Below are 16,887 nucleotides of genomic sequence, written 5' to 3' on the forward strand. Positions count from 1 at the left end.
TCCAAGATGTATATGATGGAGAGGATGGAGGAGCAGCCGTATGTGTAGTGTAATGCAGACCTGTTGAAGGTTTTTTATATATTTTATTGTGGTGCCCAGTGCCCACTCCTCTAGGCAGTCCAGGTACATTTATTGGTGCGATTCATAAAAGTTCAGGGTTTTTAATATATTGTGGTGACCCACTCCTCTACGCAGTCCAGGTACATTTATTGGTGCGAATCAAACAAGTTGGTGGTTTTCTTATTATATATATTGTGGTGACCCACTCCTCTACGCAGTCCAGGTACATTTATTGGTGCGATTCATAAAAGTTCAGGGTTTTTAATATATTGTGGTGACCCACTCCTCTACGCAGTCCAGGTACAACTATTGGTGCGAATCATAAAAGTTCAGGGTTTTTAAGATATTGTGGTGACCCACTCCTCTACGCAGTCCAGGTACAATTATTGGTGCGAATCATAAAAGTTCAGGGTTTTTAATATATTGTGGTGACCCACTCCTCTACGCAGTCCAGGTACAATTATTGGTGCGAATCATAAAAGTTCAGGGTTTTTAAGATATTGTGGTGACCCACTCCTCTACGCAGTCCAGGTACAATTATTGGTGCGAATCATAAAAGTTCAGGGTTTTTAATATATTGTGGTGACCCACTCCTCTACGCAGTCCAGGTACATTTATTGGTGCGAATCATAAAAGTTCAGGGTTTTTAATATATTGTGGTGACCCACTCCTCTACGCAGTCCAGGTACAATTATTGGTGCGAATCATAAAAGTTCAGGGTTTTTAATATATTGTGGTGACCCACTCCTCTACGCAGTCCAGGTACAATTATTGGTGCGAATCATAAAAGTTCAGGGTTTTTAAGATATTGTGGTGACCCACTCCTCTATGCAGTCCAGGTACAATTATTGGTGCGAATCATAAAAGTTCAGGGTTTTTAATATATATTGTGGTGACCCACTCCTCTACGCAGTCCAGAAAGATACCTTTTTGCAACGTTTTGGACTAATAACTATATTGTGAGGTATTCAGAATACACTGTAAATTAGTGGAAATGCTTGTTATTGAATGTTATTGAGGTTAATAATAGCCTAGGAGTGAAAATAAGCCCAAAAACTTGATTTTTAAACTTTTAATGTTTTTTTCAAAAAAAATCCGAATCCAATACCTTAAATCCGAACCGAGACCTTTCGTCAAGTGTTTTGCGAGACAAATCCGAACCTCAAAAATAACGAAAATCCGGATCCAAAACACAAAACACGAGACCTCAAAAGTCGCCGCTGCACATCCCTAATTCTTACACAACTGAGCTTGGATGGGCAGCTCTTAAACACCCCCCATTATAATTTGCCACAGCAGTGTCCCTATTTTATCAGGTCTGCCTCTTTCAACAGGCCCTGGTGACATCACGCACTGTGACATCACGCACTTGACATCATAGTGAGTGACCACACTGCCCAGGGACAGTGCAGAGAGGCAGCTCAGAGAGAGCGAAGAAGTCAAACACACAGCTGTGTTTTTCATAAGTCTCTCTATTGAAAGCTGTTTACAGGAGTTATGAGGTGAGGTCTAATTGTGAAGGTGCATGTGATAAGTATGAGAGAACCTGTTAATGTTTAGAGCACAGCACAGAGTATATCAGTAGATGAGTGATGTGTCAGTGAGGACAGGACTGCATGTGACAGGGGCAGTGACATGATGTGTGGATGGGAATGGAGGCAGCAGGAAGCCACAGACTGAGAGTTATATAGTAGAAGGAGCAGGTGCCCCAGCAGCACAGAGTATTTAATTAGATGATTTTGTGGAAGTTGTGGGAGGCAGTGACCTGTCCTCTCCCTGATAATAATATATAGCCCACTGCCCAGTGTAGATTCTCCTTTCCTGTATGTAAGTTTAAATATTTGTTTTATTTTATGTTGCACATTTTAAACTGCATTGAATGTGAATAATTAAATGTAAATATTCCATCATTCGCTCTTTACAGAGATGATTTCTATTACGTGCTGTTTCTGAACCCTGCTATCATCTTATCGCAAAGGGGAAACATTTGTATTATCAGCAGACATTAAAGTGATAACGCCACAAAAAGCTAAAATGATATTATAATAAAAGAAAAAAATGAAACGTACCTGCACTCACCCAATCTGGTGCGTCCTGTGATGCCTGTAACGGCTGAAACAGGAAATCCCTTATTATGGTCGGGGTGGGATTTTTTTTCAAAGTTCTAGTGGTGTTGTCAAGGGCCCTCCCCACATAGTTGTCACACTCACAACCTGTAACTGATTGTTATTTGTAGCCATGGATCCCGTTTCCTGTTGCTCACCGATCGGACTATGCCTGGCTGTTTGTCTGGCACTGGTGTATATTAAATTAGCAGGTAAATAAGAATGTATTCTCTACTTGTCTATCCAGGTCGAATAATATTGAGCTTGAGACCCTGTGGAAACAACTGGGGGAGAGCCGGCAAGTGGAGGCAGAAGAACTGTGGATCAAGCAGCAGTTGGTATGACAACTATCTATAACCATTTGTATACATACAAACATACACGTACAGAGGTAATCACAACACGGTGTGGTCATGCCAGGCTGAGGGGCGTGTGACGGTCTCTGGGGCCGTGCTAAGCGCTTCTGAAGCATTAGGCTGTCTCCAATTCCCCTTCTCTAACAAACCCCCCAACTTGTCTGGGGACAAACGTGCCGACTGGTGGAATGGCGGCACAGTGGCGTCAATTCGTGACTGTCCCACCTAAATCAGGACATCTGGGAGGTATGATTGGAATATGGCCATTGTGATACTATGAACAATGTGTGTGACATGTCATTGTGCATGATCCCACGCTTCATGTGTAGCCTCCAGCTTTCAGGAGCGCTTTATATATTTATATATATACATATATATATATATATATATAGCGGCAACATATACACATTACTCTTACAGAGACTATATACATTCACATCAGTTCCTGCTCCGACATCCGCGTGGCAGTGGGACACTAAAAGGTTAATATCCCTCACCATGCGAACGGCTGGAAACTGACTCACGGTACAGATTCAGTTTCCTACTATTCACATTATAGACGGGATTAATAATGTGATGCCCACTGTCTGTACTGAAAAATAAAAGTACGGAAAGTGTGACATACATTTATCTGTCTCTCTCTCACTGTCTGTCACTCTCTCTCTTTCTCCATCTCTGTCTCTGTCTCTCTCACCCTCTGTCTCTCTCTCACCCTCTGTCACTCTCTCTCTCTCTCTCTCTCTCGCCCTCTGTCACTCTCTCTCTCTGTCTCTCTTTCTCTCTTATTTCTCTCTCACGCTCTAAAACTGACCTTATATCTGCATTATTCCCTGGACAGGAAAGAAAATGCGACATCTTTGAAGGAAGAGAGGAGCTGCTATCAAGCCTGGTCAGTCCATCATTATATCACTTAATATTCCAATGTGATGATAGTCACAGCCGTGGTGCATTCTCTCCTCGCAAGTGTCCCATAAGACCAAAACTGAAGCTTTGTCCACACACTTTATTACTGTAGTATATACAGCAATCACCCCGGGTGTATTATATACCCAGCAATCACCCCGGGTGTATTATATACCCAGTAATCACCCCGGGTGTATTATATACCCAGCAATCACCCCGGGTGTATTATATACCCAGCAATCACCCCGGGTGTATTATATACCCAGCAATCACCCCGGGTGTATTATATACCCAGTAATCACCCTGGGTGTATTATATACCCAGCAATCACCCCGGGTGTATTATATACCCAGCAATCACCCCGGGTGTATTATATACCCAGCAATCACCCCGGGTGTATTATATACCCAGCAATCACCCCGAGTGTATTATATACCCAGCAATCACCCCGGGTGTATTATATACCCAGCAATCAGCCCGGGTGTATTATATACCCAGTAATCACCCTGGGTGTATTATATACCCAGCAATCACCCCGGGTGTATTATATACCCAGCAATCACCCCGGGTGTATTATATACCCAGCAATCACCCCAGGTGTATTATATACCCAGCAATCACCCCGGGTGTATTATATACCCAGCAATCACTGTGGGTGTATTATATACCCAGCAATCACCCCGGGTGTATTATATACCCAGCAATCACCCCAGGTGTATTATATACCCAGCAATCACCCCGGGTGTATTATATACCCAGCAATCACCCCGGGTGTATTATATACCCAGCAATCACCCCGGGTGTATTATATACCCAGCAATCACCCCGGGTGTATTATATACCTAGCAATCACCCCGGGTGTATTCATATAAACACATTAAGTAGTAATATCTCCCAATTTCATAGAACATAAACACTCTCAACCATACTTGCCTACTTTTTAAATCTGTAATCCAGGAGATCCAGAGTACAGATCATGTGACTGAGGGTAGCAGGAGGCGTTGCGATGTCGTTACGTCACTATAGCCCCGCCCCTACTATAAAATACAGAAATTCAAGGCCCGGGAGGTTTGCCTACTCTTCCGAGAGCTTTGGAGGACTCCACGAAATTTGGGAGCCTCCCGGAAAATTTCGGGAGAGTAGACAACTAACTATGCTCTCAACCCAGAGCTTTATTTATCTCTTTTCAAGGTCTTCCACAGTAGTTTGTATGGAGACGCTCTGTCCTCTGGATTATTGCCTCAGTGTCCTAACTGGTATTGTATCAGGGCCCATCGTTCTCGTTATCCTACAAGACAGTCGGCTGAATCTGTCTCCTCCATCTAATGCCCACATTGGGCCTTACTAGCATAAAAAAGTCATAATTTCTGGAATAAATGGCTGCAGTGATTTATAAGTAGATATTTATATAATATCACATCAGAATGTGCTACAGAACTCCAGATATAATAATAGTTGTACAGTAAAATTCTACAGTAAAACAGTGTTACAGTAAAATTGGTCAAATTCTGTCATTTGTTTAATAAAATAGAGGACATCCAGGTGGTCTTACGTTTACTCCGTCCAAAAAATCCCCTACGTAGTCTTCTGTTTGCCAAATAATGTTATAGAGTGACAGGGAACGATCCGCACTTATTCTGTTCATTTATAGTCTGATTTATGGTACAAATCAAAGCCTCCTAGAAACTTGGACACAGCGGCGCAGCAACATAACCGTACCCTGCAAATAAGCCCCTTTGTGCGAGGAGAGGGCACTACACAATGTGTTACACAAATATACAATATGGTGTGCGCTACGTATTCATATACTCAGATCTAAATGTAATTCTCTCTATATTGCAGCTCAGCAGCTACATGAGGGAGAATGATCTCCTGAAGAATAGGCTCACCAGGCTGCGGCTGCTGGCCACAGAGCAGGAGGTACAGTATAACAGTTACTATAAAGAGGTGGCGCTCAGGTGGTGGCTTTGCTTACATTACCCGTGGTGCCGTCACTTCAGAGCTGAGGGTACATTTTACACGGCACTCAGTTCATAGGTGCAGAGAGAACATGACACAGCTGTGTGACCAGTAAATAACATGGACTCATGTATGTAGTAACTGATAGCCGGGCGGGATGGAGGAGCAGGTGCTTTGTTGCCGGAAATATTTTATTGTGTTTATTACATGTGTGCCTAGTGTAAAGTGTACAGACATGTAAATGTGTAATGTATTTATGTATAAACAGTAGAAGAAGTGGCGATATGGCGATACCCCCATATACACCCCCACATCCACCTCTGTGTATAACACTTATGGATTCCACTCACCCAGTGGTCCAGTAGAGATCTGGGGGGCCCAGTGTAGATGGTGCTAGACATCAGGGACAAAATAATGTCAGTCTGGGTGAGAGATATTCTGCTCCATCTATAAGATCCAGCTGTGTCCTGGGACCAACAACTTACCATTTATTCCATCTCCTGTCTACCTGCGTTCAGCTACCCAGCAGTACCAATCCAATGTAAACGGTCAGAAGGTTTTAGCAACCAGCAAAGAGGTGCTGCAGCAGCTACACCCCCGAGAAGTGTAAGCGGCTCCTGGTAGGCTGGTGATGGAGCTTGGTGGTGACAGTGATTACCCACCTAAAACATGGGATACGTTTAGTTTAGTTTGGCCAATGGGGAAACTAGGATTAGTCAGTGACAACAAGTTGCTGAAAAACCAGCAAAAATTATAAAGCGTTAAGGAGGACGGGGCGTCACAGCACAGACAGGGACTTGTCGCTTAAAGTTTTTGTGTAATCAATGGCGAAACATTTTTCATAGTCTGGATTGGTGTTCCCACAATAGGTCCACGTTCCAGTATCTGATATATCAGATATAGAGATCATACTGAATGTCTGACCTGAGTGATATTTATATGGTTGTAATCCTGCATAATATCAGAGTGGGTTCTTGTTTCATGTTCTATATAATTTGCTGCTAAATGAACTCTTCAAGACAAATTTCTAGACCAAATCAAAATATATATTTTTTTATTAAGACCAATTTGTTAATTTTTCCATTAAATTATTTTCTCTCGTTCTGCTGTAAAATGTATAGTAACCTGGTAATAACCTGCGGGGACAGACTGTGGCCGGCTTATCCGAGTCCCATGGAACTTGTCCTAAAGATTTGTTGTGTATAATTTATTTCACTCTGTGTCTCTTTCCCTAGATTATCAACAGGAACCTGCGGGAGTGGCAGCCGCAGCCAGAAGCACCTTCTCTGTTAGTATCTATATGGTTTATTCCATGTACACATACATTCTATACGGTTCTAAAGAGGAACATTTGTGTATATAATCAGTGCTGTCCATACTGCAATAGAAATATCAGGAAGTCTTTAAGTCCTGTACTGGTGACTCCAGACAGGATCTGTCTATACTGTTCTATTAATTGCATTCAGGCTCTGTCTGTAATTTTCTAAAAACTCCAGAAATATCTATTATATACTGTTAAATTGTTGCTCATCCTACATTAAAAAAATCGTATAAGAGAAACCTCCAGATAGGAACTATGACCATGGACTGTGTCAGTAACTCTTGTGAATAGAAGACATAAGTTTAAATAATAATATTTTCTGGTCCTTCAGGATGAAACCTGTGGAGGAGGCTGCGGAAGATCCTGCAGAGATGGTGAAGACTGAACTGGTGAGTCCATGTCATCAGCCCCTTCCTCTATGTTATATAAAGTGACATCATATTTACTGTCAGCAGTAAGACATTTGTACCTGCCACCTCTGTCACAGGTCATCTTTTGTTACTACTAAACATCTTCTATCAGAAAGAAAGGTTCCCATCCCAGGAGAGGGACAGATAGCTAAGACGCTCAGTGTGCTAATAACATACGTGCTCTGACCCTATCTCACCAGGTCTCCTGCACCACACCAAAGCTCTCACTAGTATAGTGCATTGACGTGGAGCAGGAGGCCAGCAATGGCAGTGATTAGCATGATACCTGGTGGTTACAGTCATTACCATGAGGAAGGACTTCTCTTTCTTTTCCCTACAGGCTGTAAGCTCTCTAAGCTGGGCGTACATTGCAGCAAGACCACCATCAACAAAATTGTGGCCAAGATCCAGGCACTCTGGCCAAGCAGCCAGTTTACCTCTGGCTTACACTAGGGTCTGTTAGTACAGTTGGGTGATGACCAGAAACACCTAACTATGCAGGATATTGAACTAGTTGATTTCAATTGGATTATTAGCAAATAATGTGCTGTTCATTTTGGGGCAACTTGCTGCAATATGGGACCAAATGGTCAATATCGTAGCATGGCCGGCCAACTCTGACTTCCCTAACTTCAGTGGCTGATCTTGTGTCGTACTCCTCATAATCCCACCACTGATTTTCCTTTAGGAGCGGCAACTGCAGATGAAAAGTGCTGTAAAACGTAAAGAGCAGAAAAGGAGCAGCATTGCAGGACTGAGGTAAATTATTCTCCTATTATTATTTCAAAATGATTGCAACTGTTCATCGCTATAACATAGTTTCTCTTTCAGATTGCTATTTAACATCATATGCAATCTCATGCGCTGGTCCTGCAAGCTGCTGCTCCTGTCTGGCATTCTGCTCCTGCTCTTCTATGTGCTCCTGCAGACATACGCGACCGTTACCACCAACTGCAGGAGCTGCACAAGAGGGATGATGGAGACTATGGAGTTAATCCTGAGGCCCTACCTTGCTATCAAGGTTGAGGGCCCAGTTCCCATATAATAGCTTGTCCCATCAGGAGAAAGGGTGCAGGCTCCTCTACCTGGTTGGTCTACTCCTTGTCCCCCAGTCCATACGGTGTAGATGTCCTGCTGCAAGGAGGCAGTGACCAAAAGGAGAGGTTGTCGCTCTCTGTAGAGACCCATTCGTTCCAGCTCCAGCTGGGACGTATGGATCTCTACAGAGAGTGACGACCTCTCCTGTTGGTCACTGCTTCCTTGCAGCAGGACATCTACACCGTATCAGATGACTAAGGTAAGAACTGGACTTCTGAGTCAGACCAACCGGGTAGAAGACCCAGCACCCTATACTTTCTGCACCTCCCTCTAAAACATCTGCACCAGCATAGGAGATCCATACCATCTGCAGGAGCTCGCACAGGAGATCCATACCATCTGCAGGAGCTCGCACAGGAGATCCATACCATCTGCAGGAGCTCGCACAGGAGATCCATACCATCTGCAGGAGCTCGCACAGGAGATCCATACCATCTGCAGGAGCTCGCACAGGAGATCCATACCATCTGCAGGAGCTCGCACAGGAGATCCATACCCTCTTCAGGAGCTCGCACAGGAGATCCATACCATCTTCAGGAGCTCGCACAGGAGATCCATACCATCTGCAGGGTCTCGCAATAAACCCATTGAACCAGAGTCTAGTACTGTTTCTTTCATACTGTCATTTATTGTTACAATGTCTAATTAAATATATAGATATACATTTCTTTAAAGAAGTTCCTCTCCCCAATCATTAACCAGCGCTACAGCTAGAAGCAGGCTCCCACTAGAGCAGGGGGGGGGGCAATGAGCATGGAGACCCCCTCTCATAATGTGAACCAATACCACCCTACTCTTTTTTTATTATTATTTTTTTTTATTTCCGAGGTACATGACTCGGAATCACCCGGCGCAGTGCAAACTGTGCTGGGGAATTGGGACTTTGGACCCTTCCCAAAAGGGAAAGGGCCCTGTGCCTCCCCATCCTGTAGAAGCCAAAAGGCCCCAGAGAGGGAAAAAAAGGGAGATCTTCAGTCCCTCCTTTGCTGAAGCTAGGGAGGGCCCCTTTATATCACCGACATAAAAGGCTCCCTCCAAAAGGAGGGAGCCTCAGATGACTTGGGGAAAGAGGGTCGCCCATAAGATCCTATACCCAAACCCCTACCAAATGTGGCAAAAACAAAGACACATAATCAAAAGAGTGCTTGGTACCAAGTGTAATAAATAAATAAATAAATAAGTGCCATAAGGCCCCAGCCTTTCGGACGGAAATATAAAAATGATGCTTGCACTCGGCCAACAGGCTAGGGCGAAAAAAATGGTGCTGCCTGAAAATTAAAGGTGCAGAGGGCCTTACTCTGTGCACAGGTGCCTCTTTCTCCACAATGCATTTTTGGGCATGTAGCAACTCGGGCTCCAGGCAGCCGACCTCTTGGCCAGAGGACCAGGTGACGGCCCATCGCCTACAGGGGGGTGTCTTTAAGCCCCACTGCATCCATGGGCATGTACACCTACTCTTAGCCAAAAGGCCAAGAAGCACCTGTGTACCTGCTCGTTAATGCAAATATCTAATCAGCCAATCATGTGGCAGCAACACAATCATAAAAGCATGCAGACAGGCTGAAAAGGTTCAGTTGTTGTTCAGACCAAACACCAAAATGGGGAAGAAAAGTGATCCAAGTGAATTTGATCGTGGAATGATTGTTGATGCCAGACCGGGTGGTTTGATCATCTCAGAAAATGCTGATCCCCTCTGGAGTTTACAGAGAACGGTGCGCAATGGTTCAAGCTGACAGGGAGGCGTCAGTAACTCAAATAACCAATGTGTTATAGCGGTGGTAGGCAGAGGGGCATGTCTGACTGCACAGCGCGTAGAGCCTGGAAATGCATGGGCTGCAGCAGCAGAAAACCGCACTGGGTTCAACTCCTGTCAGCTAAAAACCCTTTGATGAACAAGCCCGGTTATAATTATAATAACAAAATAACACATTGCATAATGGCTAACAGTACAGAGAGAACAGTTTTATATGTAAATTATATGCACAAAAGGGCAATCATGTGAAATCAAACTTCACCAAGACCTCCTAGTGTATGTTTAGCCAGTCCTTTCATTGTAATGTAGATCGCTGTATAACGATGGACTGTACTTAATAACGTGGTTGACCAGACAAGAGGTGTTTTCTTTCATCCCTGCTACTTTCCAAAGGGGAACATCAAGCGTCGACCCTTTTTCATATGTTTCCGATTAAACAATACTGAGTAACTTACAAAACCTGGGAGAACCAACCTTCTCTATTTAAGTAGCTTTTACTGTCACATCATTTATACGTTTCCTGTGGCCAGAAATCGATGCGCTATGAGAGTTGAGGTGGAACAAGAACATTTCGAACTCGTTTTATTGCTCTTCATTGGGGAGTTATTACAGATGATCGAAATCCCCCCAAATCATGAAACATTGTTCAAAAGATGCAGAGTGAAAATTGAATATTTACTTTATAATGCTATTTGTAAATTATACTAATCAGGACCCATATATACCATCCATGTGTGTCTGTTATATACAGTGTTATATAAAAGTGTTCACCCCCTCCCCCACTCTTCCCATTTTATTTTATTTTCTTCTCTTATATTATGTAATCAAAATGAATTTATATGCTAATTCTTAACACCGATCTAAATACATTTAACAAATATAAAATACATCTCTAAAGCTTTAGTTTAAATAATTGCAAAAAAAAATGACTGGTTGCATATATATTCACATCCTTATTTTTATACTTGGTAGAAGCTCATTTAGCAGGAATTAAAGCTGTAAGTATATTTGGGCAATCTTCTACCTGCTTTGCACACCAAGAAACTGCAATTTTCGCCAATTCTGCTTTGTCATTTTCGGTTACAAGAGGACCCTTGGTGGGGAATTTTCAAACCATTCCACAGATTGGGAATGTGATTTAGCTTTGACCGGGCTACTCTGGAACAATGATTTGCTCGGTATTTAAGCCACTCCAATGTGGCATTTGCTGTACGCTTCGGCTCACTGACCGGCTGTTGACTGCAGCAGATTTTTCTGCAAGATTTGGCTACATCTTAGTCCACTCAATTTGCCCTCGATTTTATCAAGTTTTCCAGTCCTTGATGCAGAGGAAAAATCCCATAACATTATACCACCAGCATGATTCAATGTAGGGATCGTTCTTTTGGAATCACGTGCTGCGTTAGATTTCTGCCTAGCATTGAAGCCAAACGTTCAATCTTGGTCTCATCAGGACAGATAATCTTTCTCCACTTGGTATAAAGATCTTCCCCATGCTTTCAGACAAATTCTAGGCAAGATTTCATGTAGCCAGGCTACTGTTGTCCTATGGATAGGTTTTATCAACTCTGCAATGGAAATCTAAACTGACAGAGCTGCCAGGCTCCTCTTGGTGGGTACCCTGACAAGTACCCTTCTCGGAGGGATATTCAGTTTTGTTCTAGACAAATTCACAGTTGTGCCACATTATCTTAATTTCTTTATGATGGATGTGATAGTGCTCTGGGGGATGGTAAACAGTTTGGAAATCTCATTATAACCTCCTTTGACCAGTGCTGATCATTAACATGTTCTATTTGAATTTTCTTTGAACTTCATGATGAAGCTTTGACCAACTGTAGGACCTCTCACAGACACGTGTGTTTATTTTCAGATTACGTGAAACACTAATTGTACACAGGTGGGATCCAATTACTTATGTGACCTCTGAAGACAACTAATTACAGCAGGGATTACTTGGGCAAAATGCTCAAGCAATCGTTGTCCGTTTTATATTTGTAATTACTTAAGAAAAATGTTTAGCTATTTTGTTTTGGCATTGTGGACTGTTATGTTTTTATCAGTGGTAGGGATTCTGGGATAAATCCATTATGATTCTATGATGTTAGAAAGTAAAATGTGTAAAAATCTCAAAGTGGTAAATACTTTTAATAGCCAAAAAGAGATGGCAAAATAGGAAAAATGAAAATCATGTGTTTTCCTTTGTGATCATTTTACGACACCATTTACATTTCAAATCCTCCCTCCAAATGCTGCACTTGCCCCTCTTCTTCAAGGATACTGGTCATGCATACTGCAGATACCCCAGACTGTTTGTGACTATTACACTGTTTCAATGTGAGCATATGTCTGCGACTCTCTAAAGTTAGTCTAGTCTGTGGATTATGGCAGATTCCAGGGGACTTGGGTTCTGGAAGTGAAGCTAGGGAAGGAAGACTGTTTTCAGTACAGAGGAATGCAGTTGTCCAGGGTATTCCATCTCCTATGGTCAGTAATGTGGATAAAAATGAAGCATCTAAATTGATAGCTGTGATTCAGGTCCAATCAGGTGCCTCATTCAATGCACACCTTAGGTTTGAGTCATTAAGGAACGTATCCCGCAAATGGGTGCTATCGTCAGCAGAAAATACCCTGCGCTTGCCCAGACCCGGACGGTACGCAATAGAACGCAGCCACGTCCAAGTCACCTCTGAGTGCAAAGACACTTACTACAGCCACTGATTTAGGGGAGTGAACAGGGTGGGGAATGGGCGAACTCACGTAGGCAATATACAGTAAGGGTGTTCTCGTACAGTCATGTCCAAGACAAACTCAGGTGCACACAGAAGTACGCTGGTTTACTGATGTATCTCTTGCTCCAACTAGGGGGCTAGTTTAAGTTCCAAGTACTAGTGCGGATGGCTGAGTACTCCCAGTTCTGAGCTGGTGTAAAATTAAAATTCTTTTGCAGAGTGGGAAAGGCCGCACCTGGCAAGGGACGCACCTCATTACAATCATTTCAAATCTCGTTCATGCGCTGCTCTGCAAAATGAGATGCATCGTTGTACCTACTCTGTGACGCGCCAGGAACCGAACGCCCTGACTCCACCAAACGCCTCCCCGTTGTGTGCAGATGTCATTTCCTCTATAACTGTGACCGTTCTGCCCTGCAAACCTATAACATTAACTGAGACTGCAGCTGCAAAAACCACTGCGGTTCCAGAGCTGCATTTGTGCCGCCGAAACTTCAATTTGCCCATCGTAAATCAAGAGGTGATGGCTGGAAACTAAAATATAGTATATCTAACTAACTCACATTTTAACAAACCATCCGACACCCATTTCACCTGCTACAGAATAGTCTGCCCCCAACTGCGGTTCCCTGTGTTAAATTAATTCATTAATGTTAAGAAAGACATCTACCATAAACTTTTGTATATGATTTGTGTACATTATAAAAGACAAATATATTCATTTTAAGCATTATTAGATTATTAGAGCTACCAAAGTAAATACCATTTATATTTTATATCTGCACCAAGAAAGTTGGCATTTTGAAAATAATAATTTTTGCTCTATTGCCCCCTAAACATTGCTGCCTGTGACAGCTGCCCCAGTTTGCCTCCCCCTATGTACCCCCTAATATTTAATAAATGTCATTATATCAGGACAGGGACCAAGAATTGGAAAAGAAATGGGCAAGAAATTGACCAGCGAGAGGATGGGAGTATTTATAAAAATATTCAGAGGACATTAACTTTTCAGTATATTTTCTACCCAGAAAATAATGTGGATCTTGGAGAGGAAAACACAGTAAGCTGCGTATTACACCTGTAATAATGCAGTTTAGCAAAACATCAATGTTGTAATGCAGTTACATCACAGATTACAGCATACTTGCCTACTTTCAGCAAGTGTAGTCCAGGAGAGGGGTGTGACTAGAGGACGGGAGGGGGCCAAACACGTCATTCTGGCCCCGCCCCTGCGACGGAAATGCCGGGGATAAAATTATGCGATTCACAGCTTATCGCGTCATTTAGACTAGGCAGTTGCGGGATGCGGGAGACTTGCCCAAATTTCGAGAGTCTCCCGGACATTTCCCGGGAGAGTTGGCAAGTATGGATTAAAGGATAATCAGATTATCAGCAGTTGCAGATAAATGACACCAATATACATGAAGTCTGTACTGATTGCTGTTCTGCTATGCAGACGCTCCTAATTAGTTACATTCATTTCATGCCATCTAATAAAAACTCATATTCCACAGTGTACCCATCTCTTACACACACTGGACCTCAGTCACATTGTGTGCCGGAGCACACCAAATACCACTTTGGTTTTGCACTTGTCCGATTAGATGGCCTGTTCAGCGCTCTACAAAGTGCAATTTGCATGTCTGTTTTACGGTCTTTGAAGACACCTCCGCAAACTAGAAGGGCGAGCGCCGTGCAAAAGTGTACTGTCACGTCCCTACTCCTAACACTTTACCAATATCCCTTTTATTAAATATAACTTTCGTTATCTCTCTAAAATATTACTCGTTTTAGCCTTAAATAAATCATAAAGTCAGGAGATGTTGGGACTGTCTATTTTACATGTGACACCTTTGTGATTTTCATTTACGTTGTTTATTGGGAACCTCATTATAAGGGCAGGAAACTATGGACTACAGCGGCACAGGCTCACCAAAACTGGACATTTGAAGACTGGAAAAACATTGCCTGATCTGCCGAATGTCGATTTCTGCTCCTACATGTAGATGGTATCCATCCCGCCTGTGTCAGTGGTACCCTGGCTGGATATGATTTATATATTATGCTAAATATTTTCTATGTTCTTTTTAATTAATATCATTTTTATTACTACTTTTTTTTTAAAAAAAAGAAATGTTCTGTCTCCTGACATATAGGAGCTTCTTGCAGAAACGGATGATTATTATGTGATTCAGCAATACTTCAGCTGTAAGTATAATCTAAATATATAAAACTAAAGCTCAACTAAACAAACTAAAAATAATGCACATTGTTCAATTCTATCCTTGCCCACAGATATATAGGAATTGATGGCCTAAACCATTGAAATTTGGAATGATACTTTTAGTCCATGATGTATACACGCTGCAGGAGAATGTGGCTGCGATGTGTTTATAGCAGATTCCTTAGCAAAAAAAATTCACAATGGACTCAACACACGTTTCACTATGCAGAATATATTTTATCTACTCATCTGAACATGTTGCCCATCATGACTATGAACAACCTGTACTCTCATATGGACGAAAGGACTTAGACGCATATATATGTGGCAGTAAGTGAGGTTAACCTTACCTGCAAGTAAGATGCCACATCCCAGGCCGACCAATGAGGAAGGAAGGGGAGTGCCTGGAGATCTGTGTATATAAGTCCTAGCATGTCACATGTCCTTTCTCATTCACTGCTCGAGATCCCACCCACCCATGCCCTTTATAGACCTCCCTGCTTCCGTGGCGTATGAGTTTTAACCTGGTTCCTCCCCACGCCACAAAGCAGGCACAGTTGGTAGGAAGTCACTGTGGGCAGTGGCTGATCGTTACAGCGTTATCACTGTTTGACCACAGGTGCTATCCCCATTCAGGAACGTGACGAGGTCCTTTTTGATGAGGATCCCTTGGCCCGCATCTGAGGGCGGCCCATGCGTAGTCGGGAGGGGGCTTAGTCACTCTGACGTCAGAATTAGCGTTGGCCAGGCAGTTAAGGATGTGTCCCGGGTACGTGGAGTCAGCCATCCACGCTTGGTTCCAAATATCAGTTTGATTTAGCTGCCTCACGGTTCACTTTCACCGCCATTTATTTAATAACTAATAAACTGTGACCTTCTTTAGCCACTTTCATAAGTCTCAGTGTCTTTATTATTAGATAAGTTAAGTAAGCTTGTATATGTCATTAGGAGGTTATGGTTAAGAGAGTGAAACACATCCAGGTTATGCAGTTTATAATTTTTATATATTTTTTGCAATATGTTGCTGTTATTTCAGCTATCTGTGCCTTATCCCCTCAGGGACTCCGCACCTGTCTCGGTGCCTCCCGAGCTCTGGGGGCTGTAGGAGCAGAGCCAGGTCTTGAGTCCTCTGCTTCCTTAGGCTCAGGCTCACTGGTATCACATGTGGGGAACCACGGCGAGCAGCCGGTTCAGTATGGCTGCAGGGATTGGCCAAATCCATTTATAGCGTTCAAAATGCTCTCCATCAGGCCCTTCTTCTCCGTGTTAATTGGCACTCCTTCCTGGTGCTTCGTCTACCGAAGGCTGCGATTGATGGTTAGTAGGAGCTCTTTGGTGGTCTTGTCCCATTTATCTATGGCTTCCAGTGACCGCACAGATGGACAATGTGCAGGACCAGCAGGCGGTGAAGAAGGCGGGGTCTCTGACAGCTCCTCCTCCTGCTCCTCTGACTGATCACTCACAGTGGGTGGTGGCTCCGCATCTAAGAAAAAGTGAATAAAATATCTTAAACCAAATTGATTTGGAGTTATCCATTTAATCCTGGAAAAGAAAACAATGGTAGAGAGTGAACAATGGTACAGAAATATACACAAGTCTAGTGGTGTTATATTCTATATTGTACACAATAAGGGTAATTACCTGATTCTGTTTGTTGTGGTTTTGCAGGGGGGCCTGCAACACTCTCCACTCGCCCGACCCCCTCATCTTCCTGGAAGGCTATGCAGGCTAACGCGGTCAGCTTGAGAGACAGAGGTCAAAAGAGACAATGGGACTACCGTGATGGGGCTGCTACCAGAGTTTGTTTTGTCACCTGGTAACAGAAGAAAATGTAATTAATTGACAATGTAATGTATTGTCTTCTAAGACTGAAGTAATGTGGAGATGTTTCAATTAGGGATGTGCACCGGCGACTTTTGAGGTCTCGTGTTTTGTGTTTTGGATCCGGATTTTCGTTATTTTTGAG

General features: G+C 43.0%; 1 protein-coding gene and 1 long non-coding RNA gene across 2 annotated transcripts in view; one reads left to right on the forward strand and one right to left on the reverse strand.

The window, feature by feature from the left end:
* LRTM2 (leucine rich repeat transmembrane protein 2) overlaps positions 1 to 16,887 on the reverse strand; it is a 733,960-nt gene that overhangs the window by 308,527 nt on the left and 408,546 nt on the right. The window lies entirely within an intron of this gene.
* On the forward strand, positions 5,294 to 7,094 carry LOC142150325 (uncharacterized). The gene is made up of 3 exons (XR_012691083.1): positions 5,294 to 5,344; positions 6,619 to 6,671; positions 7,036 to 7,094. It is a non-coding gene; the product is annotated as an uncharacterized LOC142150325 (long non-coding RNA).

This window comes from Mixophyes fleayi, chromosome 4, assembly GCF_038048845.1.
Source record: "Mixophyes fleayi isolate aMixFle1 chromosome 4, aMixFle1.hap1, whole genome shotgun sequence".
NCBI classification, from domain to species: domain Eukaryota; kingdom Metazoa; phylum Chordata; class Amphibia; order Anura; family Limnodynastidae; genus Mixophyes; species Mixophyes fleayi.